This window comes from Chrysochloris asiatica, unplaced genomic scaffold (assembly GCF_000296735.1).
Source record: "Chrysochloris asiatica unplaced genomic scaffold, ChrAsi1.0 scaffold00122, whole genome shotgun sequence".
Taxonomy (NCBI): Eukaryota; Metazoa; Chordata; class Mammalia; order Afrosoricida; family Chrysochloridae; genus Chrysochloris; species Chrysochloris asiatica.
In genome coordinates this window covers 9,915,068-9,935,611 of record NW_006408640.1, presented here as the reverse complement: position 1 = coordinate 9,935,611, position 20,544 = coordinate 9,915,068, and the positions used below count along the sequence as shown (strand labels likewise).

At 39.0% G+C, this 20,544-nt stretch overlaps 1 pseudogene; it reads right to left on the bottom strand.

Moving 5' to 3' along the window:
* The window catches only part of LOC102839594, a 223,903-nt pseudogene that overhangs the window by 131,245 nt on the left and 72,114 nt on the right, over nt 1–20,544 (bottom strand).

Genomic DNA, 20,544 nt, shown 5'->3' with positions numbered 1-20,544 from the left:
TGTTCAGCTCTTGTACCTCCTTATTTCTTCCATTTGCTTTAGCATCTCTATGCAGGAGAGTAAGTTTCTGTGTCTCTTCTGACATCCATTTTGATCTATTCCTTCTTTCTTGTCTTCTCAACGACTTTTTTGCTTTCTTCACGTATGATGATCATGATGTCATCCCACAACTCTTCTAGCCTTTGGTCTTTAGTGTTTAATGTATCAAATATGTTCTTCAGATGATCTCTAAATTCAGGTGGGATATATTCAAGGTCATATTTTGGCCCTCATGGACTTGTTTTCATTTTCTTCAGCTTCAGTTTGATTTTGCATATGAGTAATTGATGGTCTGTTCCACAATCTGCCCTTGGCCTTGTTTTCACTGATGATATGGAACTTTTCCATCATCTCTTTCCCCATATGTGGTCAATTTGATTTCTGTGTATTCCATCTGGTGTGGTCCAGTGTATAATCATCTCTTATGCTGTCTAAAGAAGGTATTTGAAGTGAACAAATCATTGATTTTGCAGAATTTTATCATGCAATCTCCATCATCATTTCTATCACCAATGTCATATTTTCCAACTACTGATCCTTTGTCTTTGTTCCCAACCTTTGCATTCCAATCACCACTAATGATCAATACATCTTGATGTACATGTTTGATCAATTTCAGATTGAGAATTTGGTAGAATGTTTCTATTTTGTCTTCACTGACTTTAGTGGTTGTGTGTAAATTTGAATAACAGTGGTATTAACTGGTCTTCCCTGTAGGTGCATGGATATTATCCTATCAACAGGCAGCATTGTACCTCATGAAAGATCTGGATATGTACTTTCTGACAATGAATGCAACACCATTCCTCTTCAATTTGACATTCCTGGCATAGTAAACCATGTGGTTGTCAGATTCAAAATGGCCTATACCAATCCATTTCAGCTCACTAATCCCTAACATATCAATGTTTATGTGTTCCATTTCATTTTTGACACTCTCCAATTTTCCCAGATTCATACTTCATACATTCCATGTTGCGGTTACTAATGGATGTTTACAGCTGTTTCTCTTCACTTTGAGTTGTGCCCCATCAGCAAAATGAAGTCCCGAGGGCTTTTCTCCCATTGGCTTTTCTCCATTTGGGTCATCACAGTCAACTCTACTTTGAGGAGGCAGCTCTGTCTCAGTCGCATTTTGCGTGCCTACCAACCTGAGGGGCTCATTTTCTGGCACTATATCTAACAATGTTTCTCTGCTATTCATAAGGTTTTCAGTGACCAAAAATTTGGAAGTAGTTTGTCACTCTTTCTTCCTAGTCTATCTTTGTCTGGAAATTAATCTGAAACCTGTCCACCATGGGTGACCCTGCTGGTATTTAAAATACCCTTGGCATAGCTTCCAGAATCACAGCAACTCACAAGCCACCACAGTATGACAAACTGACAGACGAGTGGTGAAGCGACCCTGTATAGGAACTGCCTATTTGTCTATACCAAGAAATCTTGAAGACAGCTACCTGGCAACCAACCCATAAAGATCCATATTTGTACCCATTCCAAGCAAATGTGATCCATCAGAATGCAGAAATTATTGAATATCACTAATATAATAAGAAAGTAAAATTTTATCGAAGAGAAAACAAAAATGGTTGTAGTAGTACATCAGCTGGGAATTGCCAAAAATTCAAGCTGGATTCAGAAGAGGAAATGTAATGAGCAATATCATGGCTGATTTCAAATGGATTTTGGATGAAAGCGGAGAATAACAGAAATATGTTTTTACCCGTGATTTCTAGGTAAGGCACTTACTTTATTGTGTGGGTCATAACAAATTATGGATAATATTGTGAAGAATGGGAATTCTAGAAGACTTAACTCTGCTTTTGCAGAACCTGTACATAGACAATAGTCATTAGAAGAGAAGAAGGAATGTTGCCTAGTTTAAAATCAGGAAATGTGTGCACCAGGGTTTTATCCTTGCACTGTACTTATTCAATCTGTATGTTAAGGAAATAATCTGAAAAGTTAGAGATCATGAAGAAGAACATGGCATCAGAATTGGAGGAAGATTGATTAACAACTTGTGATATGTAGTTGACACAACCTTGCTTGCTGAAAGTGAAGAGGATTTGAAGTGCTTACTGATAAAGGTCAAGATTACAGCTTTCAGTATGGATTACAACTCAATCAATATAAAGAAAACAAAAGTTCTTCCAACAGTCAAGAAATCAAAGGATATATTATGGTAGGCAAATGTGCTGCAAAGGTTCCCTTTAAAGGGTTAAAAATCATAGCTGTCACTTTGAAGACTAGGGTGAACCTAACCCAAAACATAGTATTTTCACTTGCCTCATATGCTTGTGAAAGTTGGACAATAAATAAAGATGATCAGGAAAGAATTTGAATTATGGTAGTCCATAAAGATAACATTTCTACCTCTGACTGTGGTGAGTAGAAACTAGGATCTTAAAAGATCATGAGTGGTCTTCTAAGGTGCAACTATTGGTCTCTTCTTCTCTGAAAGAAACACGAGTAAACAAAACTGAAGACAAATGGAAATAATTAGTCAGATGCACTAATGGGTCACAGACACATCAGTCTCCATGACCCTGAGATCAGAAGAACTAGATGATGTCTGGCTACCACTATCCACTGCTCTGAAAAGGTTCATATTAGAGTTTCCAGAATAGAATAGAAGATAATCATGGAAAAAAACCTCAAAATCATAAAAACCACAATGCTACCTGGTTAGTTAGAGACTGGTAGAACCCTTGAGACAATGACCCTTGATCACGCCTCAGATCTGTAATTGAATTCAACCTCATGGCTCAATTTTTAGCTAAGCCCCAGTGTAGTGCTGTAGGATAAGCACTGGACTGCAAGGTTGGTTTTGAACCACAAGGTTGATGTTTCAAACTCCTCCTTAGAAACCATATACAGAGTTGCTGTGAGTCCGAACTGACTCAACAGCACTTAACAACAACGTAAGAGGAACAACAACATTAGGGAGCCAGCACATCCTCAGAGAATGTTTAGCTCCTTGAGATAAAAAAGGCATAATTTATCTAAAGACAAAGTTTAGAAAAGTTGGAAAGAAGGAGAAATGGAAATAAGAAACACAAGGAGGAAGTGAGATAAGTGATGTCAAATTGAGGGGATTGCAGTGAGATGACATGAAGTGTTTGACTTGTTGAATATAAAATGGATGATCTGCTCTGTAAACCTTCTCCTCGTTCACAATACAAAGTACAGATAAATAAATAAAGGAATCCTGAATGTATTTTTGACTGTCAGAGGAGTAAACAAATAAGTCTTAGAAGACAACCAGAATGCTCTTTAGAAGTAATGATGGTGAAACTTCAGCTCACTTACTTTGCACACATCAGGAAAAACTAATCACTACAAAAAGGCTTGATATAAAGAGGGCCAGTGAAAAAGACAGAAACTCTCAGTGAAAGGATTAAAACAATAGCTTTAACAATTAACTCAAACATGATAATGGTCTTGAAGATGGCACAAATTGAACAATGTTTTGTTCTGTTATACATGAGGTCTCCTTGAGTCAAAGACAACATGGTAGACAACTAACAACAACAACGATGGGAAAGAAATAGTAATGGACAGTCAGGAAGCCACTGAAACTCAAGTGTTGTTGTGTTGGCATAATTGAACTATTTGTTGCCACCTTATAGAATCCTGTGATTAATAAATAAATAACACAGAACTAATATTAGAGTAGAATTTTATGTGAATATATGTATTTACTACTTTGACAATAGGCACATGGATGTTAAAATTAATGATACAAAACTAATGATGTAAATATAAGTCATAGTGTTAACCAAACAACCCACAAGAATCCAAGTTAATAATGATTTATCTAAACAAACAGAATTTATACAAAACAGCAAGCACAGCAGTTTACAGAAAAGCTTGGCCAACTGAAGACAGCAAATTACAAGTTATCTTTCCCTCAAATTGTACGGATTTCAATTATCTGAAGGTGAATGAACATACAAAATAAGAATCTTGTAATACTGCCCACAAGGCATAGTAGTAAAATTTCTTAAAAAGAAAATGAAGTAAAAGTATTTGGAAAACTTCAGTTACACATTTATTTTACCTCAATTTGAAATTTTGGAACCCTTAATAACTTACACAGTTTTATGTAAACATGGTAACTTATATAATTTTATTTCATTTCCCCGTAACAGCAGCTAACATTAACTGAGCACTGTGGTATATCAAATTATTTATTATGTCTTTTCTATCCTTCGTAAAGGAGCTCTGGTAGCATAGTGGATTATGAGCTGGGCTGCTAACTGCAAGGTCAGTAGTTCGAATCTACCAAGAGCTCCGTGGGAGAAAGATGAGGCTTTCTGCCTCTGTAAACATTTACAGCTTCAGGAACCCTCTACAGGGTCGCTATGAGTCAGAACCAATTCGATGGCACACAACCACTATCACCAGTAGCCTTAGTAACTCCCACAAAATGACTCACAGGTGGCTCTGGGTAAGAGAAGGTCAAAGAAGATACTGATAGGCTGAGATGATTCCACTGTGGATGTTAACAAGCGTTCATTGCAGATGTAAAAACTTGACATTCGAGCCTAAGTATAAAACGAGCCGTCTCCGAAGGAGGAGGGGGAATCTCACTACCATCAGAGAACAATTAGGAGTGGAGCACATTGTTTGGACCCTGAGATCACTGCACACTGAACCTCCTTGACCCAGAGACAGGAAGTTGTAATACAGGAGGAATGGAAGAGGAGTAGCCGAGGCAATGCCAAGAACCAGAGCTCAAGACAAAGCAAGTAAAGCTGAGTGCCTTTGGGCAGGAGGCTTGCTGTAGGAGGCATTTAACTGGGGGACTAAGTTTGCTAATCAACAGAGATAGAGCCAGGCTTCTTCAAGCTGCGCTTTATGGTGGAGTGCTGTATCCTGTGGGTATTAATCGGTAGACCTAAAAGAGCTTTGTACCATTGGCCAGACAGAGAAAGACTGAGAAGAGGTTGTCCTGACTGGAATAATTGTCCCTTCAGCATTTTAACCTTGGCTTGTAACTTGTTAGCTTCCATAATAAACTCCACAACTGTGTATACTGTCCCTGATTTCTTTGTGGTCATTGCAATGGCTTATCGAACCCATCTGAGTAGAACACTGTGGGCGGGATGGCTGCCACTTTCTTTTCTTTACAAACACATATTATAGCCAAGTAGGTTTTGAAATATGAAGCATAGATGTCTATCATTTAATTATTATAAGTTTATGAGATAGATCCATATGTTATCTGTATTTTATAGAAATGAAAACTGAAGGCACATTGATCACAAAGCTAAGTAAAAGCAGGATGCAAACTTAAGCATTATGACTCTAGATTTTATACTCTCAACCACTAGGCAATATAGTCTAGATAATGTGCATGTTTGGATCTACTTTAGACTCACTGGGAACCCCTGTGTCACTCATAGCAGGCTGTAGATCATATTCTTAGAATCATTTCTAACCATAATGCGGACCCAAAGTAATGCAATGACATGGAGCAGGGAGAGGAATTCTAGAGAATCATCCGATCTTAGTGACTTATTGGATGTGTAGGTCAAGAAAAGGAGTCAAGGTGTGGAACTGTTGGATAGGCACTAGACTGCTAAGGTTGGCAGTTCAAACCCACCAACTGCTCCACAGAGTCCCTATGTAAGATCCTTGAGAGTTGGAACAGACACAACTGCATACCACTATCACGCTGTGGGTTAATGCACCAGACTGCAAAGCCGTTTGAACTACAGGGTTGGTGGTTCAAGCTCACCAGTCGCTCCTTGGAAACCCTATATAGGGTTGCTATGGGTCGGAACCGACTCGACGGCACTTAACAACAACAACATCACAACAACAAGACAAGAAAAGGATAAGAAGGGAGGTGAGTCTAAAACGGCTCTGCAGTAAGAAGTGGAAATTTCAGAAACAATAATAGAAAAAGTAGCTTGGGCCTGAGATGTAATTCAAATTTGATACATAAACTTCAGTATGTTTATAACATATCCATGTAGAGAAGTCAGGTTGTCAGCTTGGCAAAAGATCAAGTAAGGTGAGATGGAATAAGAAAGTCTCTATACTTAAAATAAAGCCGGAATCTTTCCTGTTGAGGAACTTACTGGAGGGAAGAACAGATGTGGAGGGGTAAGTAAGGGTAGGTCAGCATCAAGTGGAACCATCTTCCAGGCATGCTGCGAACCTGAAATCATGAAGAATAAAACCAAAATCAGAAGAAAACCACCAAGTTCGGTTGCTGGCATCTTCCCCTGCCTGGTTCAGATACTGGTCTCCCTTATTTTACATATTTTGTGTGCAGATCTTATTCTTGTTAATACACTGTAAATTCCCTAAGAGCATCATGTTGATTAGTAGTTTTGGAAGAATTCAGCACAACGTAAACAGTTTTGTCTAATTACTAAGTCAGGTTTCTTCTTTCTACTTCTACATGAAATTAAGGATTCTTTCAAAGATGCAGCTTGTCCTTTTAGGTCTAAGTTTCAAGCATCATTAGGCTGGCTCAATGTAAGACATCCCAATAATAGAAAAACATGCTAGCTTCAGCACAAGAAGCCAATGGGGGGAGGAGGCAAGAGAAGCTGTGATGGGAAAAGAGAAAAGAAACATAAGACTTGAGAATACTTGCACATGTATCTAGAACTAATTGTTCATCATGTCCAACTAATTAGATCAGAAGAATCGTTCCGATAAAACATGTTTTGGTTTAGGCCTCATTAGAATTTGAAGAATGGTTAAGTTCCTATTTGAGCAGCTAGAAAGACAGAAATGATAAAGGTAACAGTAATAATGAATGGTTTAAAATTTTTTTATAACTACAAAAATTAATGCATTGTTGAATTTTAAAATATTTTGGTCTTTTTCTAAAATGTTTGTACTGTATTCTAAAAAATAAATAAGATAGGAGGTGTCATAGATTGAACTTTATCCCCTCAAAATAGGTGTCAACTTGATCGGCTCATAATTCTCAGTGGTTTGTAAGTTATGTAATGATGTAATGTAGCCCTTACATGTGATGATTCCCTATGATGGGATAGATCAAGAAAAGAATTAAAAGTGGACAGCAATATTCCTAGTTCCATCACAACTCTATCTTATGTAAGAGAGTTTCCCAGAGATATGTTCTGAAACACCGTTTATAAGAGATCACAGGAGAGAGGAGTGAGCAGAAAAAGAGAGACCTACTGCCACCAAGAAAGAAGAGCCAGGATTACAGTGCATCCTTTGGTCCTGGGGTCCCTACATTATGAAGCCCCTAGTTTCAAGGGAAGATTGATGCTCAGACATATGGAATCTCCAAGGAATGCTGCGTCAACAGATGTTGAATGAAGCCAGGAACTTTTCTCCAGAGCCAGTGTTCTGAATTCAGACTCTAACTTCCTAAACGGTGAGATAAGAAATGTCTGTTTGCTAAATCCGTGCACTTGTGATATTTCTGTTATAGCAGCACTAGATAACAAAGACAGTGAGGTTTAAAAAATTAATGTGACTTCACCTAAAAGCAATGGTCAAGATTAGATTCAATTGGATCTGCTGGGTAAATTTTCCAAATAATGTAAGAGTAGAAAACAAAAACAAATAAAAAAAAATCTTTTCGATAACACTATCAAAATAATTTCTTAATGATTATGACTTTTCACTTATATACAGGATGCCCTTTGAGGATTAATTGTGAATAATTTTCAGAGTAACTGTAATGATGATTAATTTACCTAGCTGATATTTACCTTTCAAATATCAATAAATAGCACATGAATAAGCAACACTAATGATGGAATTCAGGCTAAGTATTTATAAGGAAACAAAAAATACAATGCTTATGATATGGTCCTTTCAGAGGATGCCCTGTGAGTGCACATCACCCATGTGGGTGAATGTCAGGGATGTCTGTATCCATACAGTAGTCATATTTATGGTCTAAACCATCAAAATGAATCTGTTAAAATATACATTTTGATAAATTAGTGTTCCACTATTCCTGTAACAAAAACATATGAGGAACCTGATGATACAGTAGGTAAAACACTTGGCTACTAATCAAAAAGTTGGCAGTTTGAATCCACCAGCTGCTCTGCAGAAGACATAGCAGTCAACTTCTATAAAGATCTACAACCTTGGAAATCCTATGGGGGATATATATTCTGTCCTGTAAGTTCTCTGAGTTAGAATCAACTCAACACCAGTGGAGTTTCTATAGTCAGTATCAAAATAAACAAAAACACACTTATAAAACTAAGACTGGAATTTTATTACCCACACATTACAACTGAAACATTATTAAAACTGTGCTAGCATGTTAAGTGTGATTGAGTATGTTCTGATTCATAGCAATACTGTATAAGGTTTCTGAGGAACTGCTGATGGGTTTGAGCCACTGACCTTGCAGTCAGCAGTCCACTGATTATTCTACATCACCCCACTAGGATCCCATACAGCCTTCTAATCTAGCCATCAAGTGCTACTCTGTCATGTTTTCAAAGAACTAAGAGAACACTGAGAAAAAAAGAAAAAAACAAGCATTGTCAGTTATTTGTTTTACCCCTCATTTGTCAGTATGCCATACTACGGTAGCTTGCATGTTATTGTAATGCTGGAAGCTATGCCACCAGTATTTTCGATACCAGAAGGGTCATCCGTGGTAGACAGGATTTAGCACAGCTTCCAGATAAAGGCAGATTGAAAAAGGGAGAGACAGACTACTTTTGAATGATTAGCCAGCAAAAACCTTACAAAAGCAGCAAACCATGGTAGGATATAGTACTGAAAGATGAAAATCTTATGAATAGCTGAGGAACACTGTCAGATAGTGTCATAATTGAGCCCGTCAGGTTGGAAAGCATTCAAAATACAAATAAGGAAATGTTGTCGCCTCGAAGTAAAGTTGACTATAATGACAAAAATGGAGACAAGCTTTCAGGACTTTCATTTGCTGATGGGCACAACTCAAAACGAAGAGTAATGGTTGTAAACATCCATTAGAAATCAGAACATGGAATGCACAAAGCATAAATCTAGGCAAATTGGAAGTTGTCAAAAGGAAATGTAATGCATAAAGATGGATGAAGTTCACCAGGGAGGAGATCCGGGCAGCCAACAAACATATGAAGAAATGTTCATGGTCACTAGCCATTAGAGAGATGCAAATCAAAACAACAATGAGATATCATCTCACACCAACAATAACAGCAAAGATCAAAAAAGTTGAGGACAATAAATGCTGGCAAGGATGTGGAGAGACTGGGACACTCCTGCATTGCTGGTGGGACTGCAAAATGGTCCAACCTTTCTGGAAAACAATATGGCGCTTCCTCAGAAGGTTGAAAATAGAAATACCATTCGATCCAGCAATTCCTCTACTTGGTATTTACCTACAAGAAAATGAGCCACAGCACAGGAAGATATATGCACACCAATGTTCACAGCTGCACTATTTACAATAGCAAAAAGATGGAGACAGCCAAAATGCCCATAGACTGAAGAATGGACAAACAAACTGTGGTACCTACACACAATGGAGTACTATGCTACATTGAAAAATAACAAGGAAGCTGCATGCCACTTCCTAACATGGATGAACCTTAAGAACATTATGTCAAGTGAAATTAGTCAATCACAAAAGGAAAAATGCTGCATAGGACCACTACTGTAAAAGACTAAGAAAAAGAACCCATACTAATCCACTAAAGTGAATGATTAACTGGATGCTAGGGTGTAGGGGTAGGGTTAAGGGTGGGAGGGGAAGGTGGAGCACAGGGCAGGGAGTAGACACAGGATAGTTTGGGTGTGGGGGAGGGAGCAATATATAAACAGGAAGAGGGGAATGGAAGAACAAAGCAGATGAGAGAACAATTAGACAGATATGAATGAGCTAAATGGGACAGAAGTAAAATAAAATAAAATAAAATAAAATAAAAATGACGTAGGCACAGCCTTGGAACAACAGGGCTCTGGGATACAGACTGGGATAGGGTTGGAATAGGGAAAAGGGGGGAATAATGTTAAGATGCTTGGCTGACTTTTGAACCTTGGTTTACCATACATTATATTATAAAACAGACAGTGTAGGGGGAGAGAAAGGAATAGCCAGAGATGTCACCATAGAAAGCTTGTAAGTCCGTCTTCTTCCTATAACTGATTGGAATACCTAAAACGGGACTATAATGTATCCAGTGAAGGAGATTTCCTGAAGAGCCTTGGCAGTACATAAGAATCATTGATTGAAGCCTAACCACATCCAGACCCTCAGAGACGGGAAACTTTCCTCTTGAAAGGACAAGCAGACCAGCCTGGAGCAGCCAGAAAACACTTCTTTAAAGAAGGACCTACAGGAAAAATACAAAACAACAAGAGCAGTCCGACTGTAACCACAAGAACAAGCAAGTTGCTAGCCCAGGAGACATCAAGGTAAGTGGCTGGGTCCTCTCAGCACAAATCCTCTCCCAAGACAAGACGTAACGGAGATACACGCTCTGATTGGCGACCACCCACGTCACCCATAAAGAGAAGTGACCGAAGAACACCAATGAAGCGACGAGCTGAGCCCTGCATCGTTCAGCAGACTACTGTGAACCTGGGTGGAGGCTTGGCCGGCCAGCAGAGAGGCAGGACCTGGGGACTCATGGGCTCAGAGTCAGTGACACAGCCACAGAGGACTAGAGTGGAGAGCGAAGCAACCAGCTGATAAGAAGAGGGCAGGCAGACGCAAGAACACCCACACTTGCAGATGATACCCACTTAACCTGACTTCAATGACTGGATGAACAGAACTCAATCTGAAAAGAAAGAAGAGGAAAAAAAAAAAAAAGTGTTATCTGATACAACTTGATGAACTTGACCTACACCTATAAATGCAGTAGCTCAAAAGAGGAAACAAATCCCGGCTCCATGAATTATTCCCACCCCCTCCACACAAAGAGTGGATAGGGATGGGTAACTTGAACATTGGCTACCCAAAATGGGGGGAGTGATACAAAGGTAAGAAGTGACTGGTTTACAAGCTTTCAAGAGGGATAGTAGAGTCTCCAGTGAATAGTACCCAACCTGTCTAGGAAGGGCTGATGAAAAGAAATCCAGATAGGTCTCTTGTGATGCGATGGTGAATAATTGTTATCAGGACTGATTGTGAGGTCTGGAAATGTAAAGGTGGATATTTTATAGCAAGGAGGGGAGAGATTAGCCTTTCAGTCTAGGAGTAGAGGGCCCTGGGACCATCAATGGAGAAGAGTGGAGAGCAGGACCCCACCCAGAGAAGCAGTGAGGCCTGAGATGGAGACAGAGAGGATGACGTGAAGAGATGGAGTGACTGGGGACTTGAGATCCAGAGAGGTAAAGGGGCTGTGTGCTGAGGACCGTGGGGGGTGAGGGGGGGCGTGCAGGGTATACCCTTTTGTTGGGGGATGATGCATGGATGGGATGGTAACCATGGCAATGAAATGATGTATGATAGAATGAATGTAAAACTAATGTTTCCCCATGTAAACTATCACACAATACACAATAAAACATTCATTTTAATAATAATAATAATAATAAAAAAGATGGATGAAGTTGCTAAAAATTCTAACCAGAATGAAAGAGTCTTCAGATCAAGGCACATGTTTGTCTCCTCAGTATATTGGGTTGATGTTGTTGTCGTTAAGTGCCATCTAGTCGATTCTGACCCATAACAACCCTATAGGGTTTCCAAGGAGTAGCTGGTGAGCTTGAACCACTGACCTTGCAGTTCAAACAACTTTGCAATCTGACACATTAGCCCACAGTGCCACACCAGGACTCCATTGGGTTGATAGGGATGCGCGACTTCAACATTGGCTGTAAAAAATGGGGGAATATATAAAGAAATGAAGTGGCTGGCTTATGATGTTTCATGGGTGTGCTTAGTTTCTGAATGAAGGGAGTATGGTAGAAAAGCACCGACTAGTTTTCCTCTTTTCCAGATGGCTCTGGCAAAAGGGGGTGGGGAATGATGCTGATAGAATTCTATCATTTCAATTGTGAGTAACTGTTAATAGGATTAATTGTGATTCTCAAAACTGTAATTGTAGAAGATGTGCAACTAAAATTGGGGAGCAGTTAATCTTTCATTCCAGGAACAGATGATCCCAGGACTGTTAAGAAGGAAGAGCATGAGAGGAGTGTGGGATCCCTGCATGGAAAAGTGGCAACAGCAGAGATGACAGCAGAGGTGGTGTCAGAGAAAGACAGAGCAGCTATAGACTCTAGGTCCATGGACTGAGAAATGCTGTGTGCCTATGGGTAGGAGGCTGGCTTGCAGAATGTGTGATTTGGACATTCAAATGATATATATATATATATCGTTTTGTATCTGTGCATCAAATATTTTTGCCTTGTTCATTTGTGGCATATAACGTAAATGGGACCAGAGCACTTTCAGTTGTATGTGTTTTAGTTATATAATTTTACATGCAAGTATGACATCACAATTACCTTTATTTAGAGATTATACAGATAGTTTATAAGTGTCACATTGATAAGGGTGGATTGTCATACTTAGGGTTCTGTGTCAACTTGACTAGGCCAGGATTCTCACGGCTTAGCAGTTAAGAGGTTCTTATTCAATGCACTGGACTGCAAGGTCAGTTTGAAGCACATGATCTGTGGTTCAAGCTCACAAGCTGCTCCTCAGAAACCCTACACAAGGTTGCTATGAGTCAGAACTGACTCAACGGCACTTAACAACAATAACAACATTCCCCTGGTGATGAAACTTAACACAGGCATCCTTAACTCTATATGAGTAGCTGTGAACAGCCAATCAATTGGAGGAATGTTTCATTGGGGATGTGGCCTGCTTGCAATTAATGGACACACAGGAAAGGCTCTCTCTCTTTTCCACTAGGTACCCAGGACTCTATAATTGCAAGTCATTTCATTGATAATAAATTTATCTTTAAATATGTGGGATAAAGCACTGGACCACAAGGTTGTTTGAATCACAAAGTTGGTGGTTCAAACTCACCTGCCGCTTCTTGGAAACCCTATATAGGGTTGTTATGTTGTTATTGTTGTTTAGTGTCATTGAGTTGGTTCTGGACCATGGTTCAAACTGAGCTCATGGTCCAGCACATTATCCTGCAGTGCTACACTAAGCCTAAGACAGATTCTATGGGCAAAATATTGAACAATGCAGAAAACATCAAAAGAAGAAGGAAGGAATACACACAGTCATTGTACCAAAAAAGAAATGGTTGATGCTCAATCATTTCAAGAGATAGCATATGATCAGAAGCCAAAAGTCCAAGGGGTCTGAAGGCATTGGCAAAGAACAAGGCCCTAGGAATTCATGGACTATAAAATGAAATCTTTCAACAAACTGATGCAGCACTGGAGGCACTCAATCATCTATGCCTCAAAATTTGGAAGACTTGGCCAACTAATTGGAAGAGATCCATATTTGTATCCATTTCAAAGAAAGGAGATCCAAGGTAATGTGGAAATCATTGGACAATATAATTAACATCACATGCAAGTAAAATTTTGCTAAAGATTATTTTTAAATGGCTGCAACATTACATTGGCAGGGAGCTGCCAGAGGTTCAAGTTGGATACAGATAAGGATGTGGAATGAGGGATATTGCTGCTGAAATCAGATAGATTTTGACTTAAAGCAGAGACTACCAGAAAGACGTTTGGTTGTGCTTTATTGACGATGCGAAGAATTTCAATTGTGTGGATCGTAACAAGCTATGGACAACATTGTGGAGAATGAATATTCTGGAACATTAGACTATGCTCCTGAGGAATCTGTACATAAACTATGAAGCAGTCTTTCTAACAGAATAAGGGGACAGACACTGAATGGTTTAAAATCAGGAAAGGTGTGTACCAGGATTGTATTATTTCACAATAATTATTCAATCTGTATACTGAACAAATAATCTGAGAAGCTGGATTATATGAAGAATGTGGCATCAGGATTAGAGGAATACTCATTAAAACCCTGTTATATACAGATATGACAATCTCGCTCGTTGAGAGCTAAGAGGAGTTAAAATACTGAACTGATTAAGATCAAAGATCACAGTTTTCACTGTGGGTTGCACCTCAATATAAAGAATACAAAAACCTTCACTACTTGTCCAATAAATCATAATAAATAGAGAAAAGACTGAAGTGGTCAAAGACTTCATTTTACTTACATTCACTATCAACACTCACAAAAGCAGCAGTCAAGAAATCAAATGATGTGTTGCATTAAACGGGTCTGCTGCACAAGACCCCTTTACACTATTCAAAAGCAAAGATGTCAGTTTGAGGGCTAAGGTGTGCCTGACCCAAGCCACCTTATAGCCTAACCCAATAGCCTAATATGCATGTGAAATTTGGACAGTGAATAAAGACCATAGGAGAATTGATGCATTTGAGTTGTGGTGCTGGAGAATATTAAAAGTACCACTGATTGCCAGAACAAAGAAATCTGTTTGTTGAAGAAGCACAGAGTGTTCCTTAGAAGTCTAGTATGTCTCATACTTTGGACATATTGTTAGGAGGGATCAGTCCCTGGAGAAGAAGGTCATCATGCTTAGTAAAGTGGCGGGTCAGCGAAAAAGAGGAAAACTTCCAATGAGATAGATGGTCACAGTGGTAGAAGCATTGGACTTAAATTTAACAATCATTGTGAGCACGGAGCAGGACCAGGCAGTGTTTTGTTCTGTGAGTCAGAACCAACTAAACGGCAGCTAGTAAAACAACAGCACATTTATAGTTGTGTTTGCAGGAAAGGCAAATGTCCATGTTCTCATTCAAACTCATATATTTGTGGGTATACTCCTACTTTTCCTCCCATACCCATTCAGACTGTGACTCTGTCTTTGTATCTACCCACAGAACACAGTTGCTCCAAAGTTTAATATCTATCACTATTTACCTCTCTCCCCTTTAGTCCTTGCATACCCCCCTGTGTGTTCACTTGTCTTCATCATTCTTCTGCCAGCCTCCTTCTTCTTGTACACAGACCTCCCACTTCTTGTTTAATGCCTTTTCCTATCACCAGGGTTAACATGTTTCTACTCTCTCGCCAGTAAATTACACTCCCTTCCCTCCTACCCCTAGTGTGGTGCTGTGGGCTAATGCATCAGATTGCAAAGTCATTTGAACTGCAAGGTCGGTGGTTCAAGCTCACCAGCTGCTCCTTGGAAACCCTATACAGGGTTGCTATGGGTTGGAATCAACTACATGGCTCATAACAACAACATCAACAACCCTCCTACCCCTGGTAAACATCAAAGAACATTTTTTTAAGTATGAAAACCTGTTCTTGAATTCTTACAATAGCGGTATTAACCAATATTTATCCTTTTGTGAGTGACTAATTTCACCCAGCATAATGTCCTTCAGATTCAACCATGTTATGTGGCGTCTCAAAGATTTATCATTATTCTTCAATGTTGCAAAATATTCCACTGTGTATATGTACCAAAGTTCCTTTATCCATTCTTCCATGGATTGGAATGTAAGCTATCTCCATCTTTTGGCTCTGGGGAATAGTGCTGCATTGACCATCAGTGTGCATATGTCTGCTCCTGTCCTGGCTCTCATATTTGTGGATATATACGAAGTAGAGAGATTGCTGGGTAAACAGTATTTCTATTTCCAATTTTCTGAGGATGCACCATACTGTTTTGCACAATGACTGACCATTTCACAGCCCCACTAGCAATGCAGGAGGGTCCCAGTCTCTCTACACCCTTGCCAGCATTTGTTGTTTCCTGTTCATTTGTTTTAAACTTTGCTATTAATGCCAGTGTGAGATGATATCTGATTATTATCTAATGATGAATGATTGTGAACATTTATTCATATGTTTGTTGGCTGTCCTGTAACTATTTTTACCTTAAAGTATATGCTGTTTAGTATTAGTAAATACTAATGTTTGGTCACTCTTTAAGCTGTTCACTTCCAACATATTTGTGTTTTGCAATCTAAAGTGGGTCTCTTGAAGACAACATACAATTAGATCATTCTTTCAAGTCCATCCTGCTAATCTCCCCCAACTGATTAGAAATTTTCATCCATTTGCATTTACAGTAATTACTGGAAAGGATTCTGACACTTTGCTATTTCTTTTCTGCATGTTTTATACTGTTTTGTCCCTCATCTTCTCCTTTCCTGCCTTCTTTCATGGTTAGCTGATTTTAAATTTGCAGTGCAATTTTTTGTTTCAAAAATACAAAAATTACTTTTAAGTACATCCTTTCCAGATGGCTAAACACCTCCGCAAGGCCGTTCTTTCTAGGCATGGTACCTGAGCCTGGGAATCCTACTATGCAATTTAGGTCTAAAATGGAAACAGTAAATAATAATATCTTTTCCATTAAATTTTAGTTGAATAAAAATTGACAGTGGAAACCATGCTCTTACACACTCTATTCAATTGTTTCCCCATATACTCATAATTGTTATTGTTGTCAAGTGTTGTCGAGTCGGTTCCAACCCATATGGACCCTGCATAGGGTTTCCAAGGAGTGGCTGTTGAATTTGAACTGCTAACCTTGTGGTTCAAACTAGTCTTGCAGTCCAGTGCTTTATCCCACAGTGCTACACCAGGACTCCTTGTATTCATTGTTGCTAACTGCTGTCAAGTCAGTTCTGAATCATAGTGATCTTGTATAGGGTTTCTGAGTAGCTGCTGGTGGGATTGAAGTGCTGACCTTGTGGTTCACACAGTCCAGTGCTGATCCTACAGCACCACACCAGGAGTCCCTTATAATCATTAAGAAACACTCAAGTACAGTATCCTTTCCAAATCTATAACTCATTACTTGCAAGGAAACCATGAGAATTAAAACTAGTCTCATAGTCTTCCTGGTGTGATGCAGTAGGATCAGTGCTTGACTGCTAACACCAAGGTTGGTGGTCCAAATCCACCAGCTGCTCCTTGGAAATCCTATACAGGGCCGCTGTGTGAGTCAGAACTGACTTGATGGCACATAACAGCAACAACAAATACTGTTTCTAATTCAATGATGCTATTTCTTTATTTTTTCCTTCACAAGTTGTCTAAATTTGGAAGTTTTACATATCCATGCAAATATTATATATATATATATATATATATATGAATCATGATATGGCACTATAGGATATTCACAATGAACCTTGGTGTGGTATTGTAGGATAAGCATTGTAATGTCAACTATAAGGTCAGCAGTTCAAACTCACCAGTCACTCCTTGCAAATACTATACAGGTTTATTATGAATTGGAACAACCTGAAGACACTTAACAACAACATATATACATATATGTTGTTGCTAAGTACCATTGAGTCAGTTCCGACCCATAGCTACCTTGTATACTAATTTCTGTATCTTTGAATCTTTGTAAATATGGAGTAAATTTTAATTATTAACATTCCAACTAGATGGTCAAGTCAATAGTGGAGATTGGTATTTAAAGAGAGCATAAAGAGAACCCTTCTTGTAAATCAAAGTATTTTTAAAAACCTAACTAAAAGTACTTAATTCATATGTTTATGATTTTTCATATATTTAGATTTTCATAAACTCTTCATGATCTAGCTTTAATAAAAGAGAAACAAAAGTCAAATCACTTAATCAACCTGGGTCCCAAAATTTTATCCATAAACAGTAATGCTTCCTGATAGTAGTACCATAATATGCATTCATTGTTAATGACTGGCCAATAACGTGCAATTTAATAATTAGACCAGCATATAAAAAACAAATCATGAGCACATCTTTAGAATAAACGTAAAGCTATTAATCATCTGGGCTGAGGGTGGCTCTCTTAGTTTGCTTCCCCCAATTCAGCATCATTTACCATCTGATAAGTCTACAGTGCTCGCCCTGTCCACACCAGGGACTTTCTCCCAATCCCTTTACCGCTATACCTCAGTCATCTTTAGTGTTCCATAATACTGCCACAGCATTAGTACTGTGACTTGCACATTTTTGTTAGGTGCCATCCAGTCAGTACCGACTCATAGCGACCTTATTTATGCACAGCAGAACGAAACACTGCCCAGTCCTGGGCCAACCTCACTACTGTTGCCACGCTTGAGTCCATTGATGCTGTCACTTGGCCAATCATCTCGTTGGGGGTCTTCCTCTCTTTTGCTGACCCCCCACCTTACCAAACATGATATCCTTCTCCAGAGACTGGTCCCTCCTGACAATATGTCCAAAGTATGAGAGACGAAGTTTGGCCATCCTGGCCTCCAAGGAGCACTCTGGCTGCTCTTCTTCCTAAACAGATCTATTGGTTCTTTTGGCAGTCCATGGCACTTTCAATAGTCTCCTCCAACACCATAATTCAAATGCATCAATTCTTCTACGGCCTTCCTTATTCACTGTCCAGCTTTTGCATGCATATGAGGTGATTGAAAATACCATGGCTTGGGTCAGGCACACCTTAGTCCTCAAGCTGACTTCTTTGCTCTTCAACACTTTGAAAAGGTCTTGTGCAGCAGATTTGCCTAATGCAATACATCATTTGATTTCTTGACTGCTGCTTCCATGAGTGTTGATAGTTGATCCAAGAATGTTGATCAGAATGTTGTTTATTGGTCCAGTGGTGAGGATTTTTGTTTTCTTTATAATGAGATGCAATCCATACCAAAGGCTGTGTTCTTTGATCTTCATCAGTAAATGTTTTAAGTCCTCTTCACTTTCAGCAAACAAGGTTGTATCATCTGCATATCGAAAGTTGTTAATGAGTATTCCTCCAGTCTGCCCCTGGCCTTGTTTTCACTGATGATATGGAGCTTTTCCATCTTCTCTTTCTTCAGATGTAGTCAAATTGATTTCTATGTATTTCACCTGGTGAAGTCCATGTGTATAGTCGTCTCTTACACTGTCTAAAGAAGGTATTTGAAATGAAGAAATCATTGGTTTTGCATAATTCTATCATGCATTTTCCAGCATCATTTCTATCACCAAGGCCACATTTTCCAACTACTGATCCTTCCTGTTTGCTCCCAACCTTTGCATTTCAATCACCAATAATGATCAATCTTGATTGCAAGTTGGTAGATTTCTTCTATTTCATCCCCACTGGCTTTAGTGGTTGGTGTGTAAATTTGAATAATACTGATATTAACTGGGCTTCCCTGTTGCTGTTGTGAAATGCCGTCGAGTCGGTTCCGACCCATAGCGACCCAGTACAGGGTTTTTCTGAGGAGCCACTGATGAGCTTGAACCACCGACCTTGCAGTTCAAAAGGCTTTGCAGTCTGGTGGGGTTTCTCTGTAGGCACATGGATATTATCCTATCACAGCATTGTACCTAATGACTGATCTGGATATGTTCTTTTTGACAATGAATACAACATCATTCCTCTTCAATTTGTCATTCCCTGCATAGTAAACCATGTGGTTATCAGATTCAAAATGACCAATACCAGTCCATTTTAACTCACTAATGCCTAAGATATCGATGTTGATGTGTTCCATTTCATTCCCGTCATCACGGTCAACTCTATTTTGAGGAGACAACTCTATTCTCTGTATTCTTCTACTTTAATATATTTTCAGTTAACCAGGCTTAGCCTCAAATCTAATTCTAGGAGGAAGTGAATTTTAATATGTTACATAACATGAGTTTTAATATAATAACCTATTACTTATAAAGGAGCTCTGGTAACATAGTGGATTATAAATTGAGCTGCTAACTGCAAGGCCAGAAGTTTGAATCTACCATTCACTCCATGGGAGAAACATGAGGCTTTCTGCTCCTGTAATGATTTACAGCCTCAGAAACCCTACACAGGGTCACTATGAGTTAGAACTGACTCAAAGGCACACCACCACCACAACCATCACTTATAACTAATGAGGACAATGAAACTACAGTTCATGTTACTTCCTATGATGCAGTGTTCTATTGAGAGACGTGTTGGGGGTAAGGGGGTCCGTTGCAGGGATAGTATTGAGGCCAGACATCTGTGCTGCTATAGAACAAAAATGCTAGAATCTCAACTTCACAAAAATACCAACTGTAGTCCATGGGTGCTTGGTAGGCAGGAGACTTACTTTTATTGTGCATTTATCTGTTCCTGGAATACCTGTAGGAGATATTTGTTCCATTCATTCATTCATTTATTTTTCATTTAATTTTCACACTATGTAGTTTTCCTAGGTAAGTTAAGAGGTTTGTCAAGATCATACTCCCAGTCAATGGCAAAACCCAGTCTTTAGCTGTGAACTGTTCATTGAGAACACCATACAAGAGTATAAAATATGAAAATATTTGCAAATACAGTAAAAATCTGTTGTAGCAGAGGTAAGCTACATTTAAAAAAAATAAAAGGCCTTTCATTTTGAAAAGGAAATGGAACTTTAAACAGGGATTGAGATAGAGTTGCCTATAGTCTTGGTGTGAGCTCTGGTAGTGTAGTGGTGACAAGTCAGGCTGCTAACGTCAAGGTCAGTAGTTAGAAACTACCAGCAGTTCCATGGGAAAAAAGATGATGCTTTCTGTTCCTGTAAGAAACCCTATGAAAGGGCCTATGAGTTGAAACTGACTCCATCGCACACCAC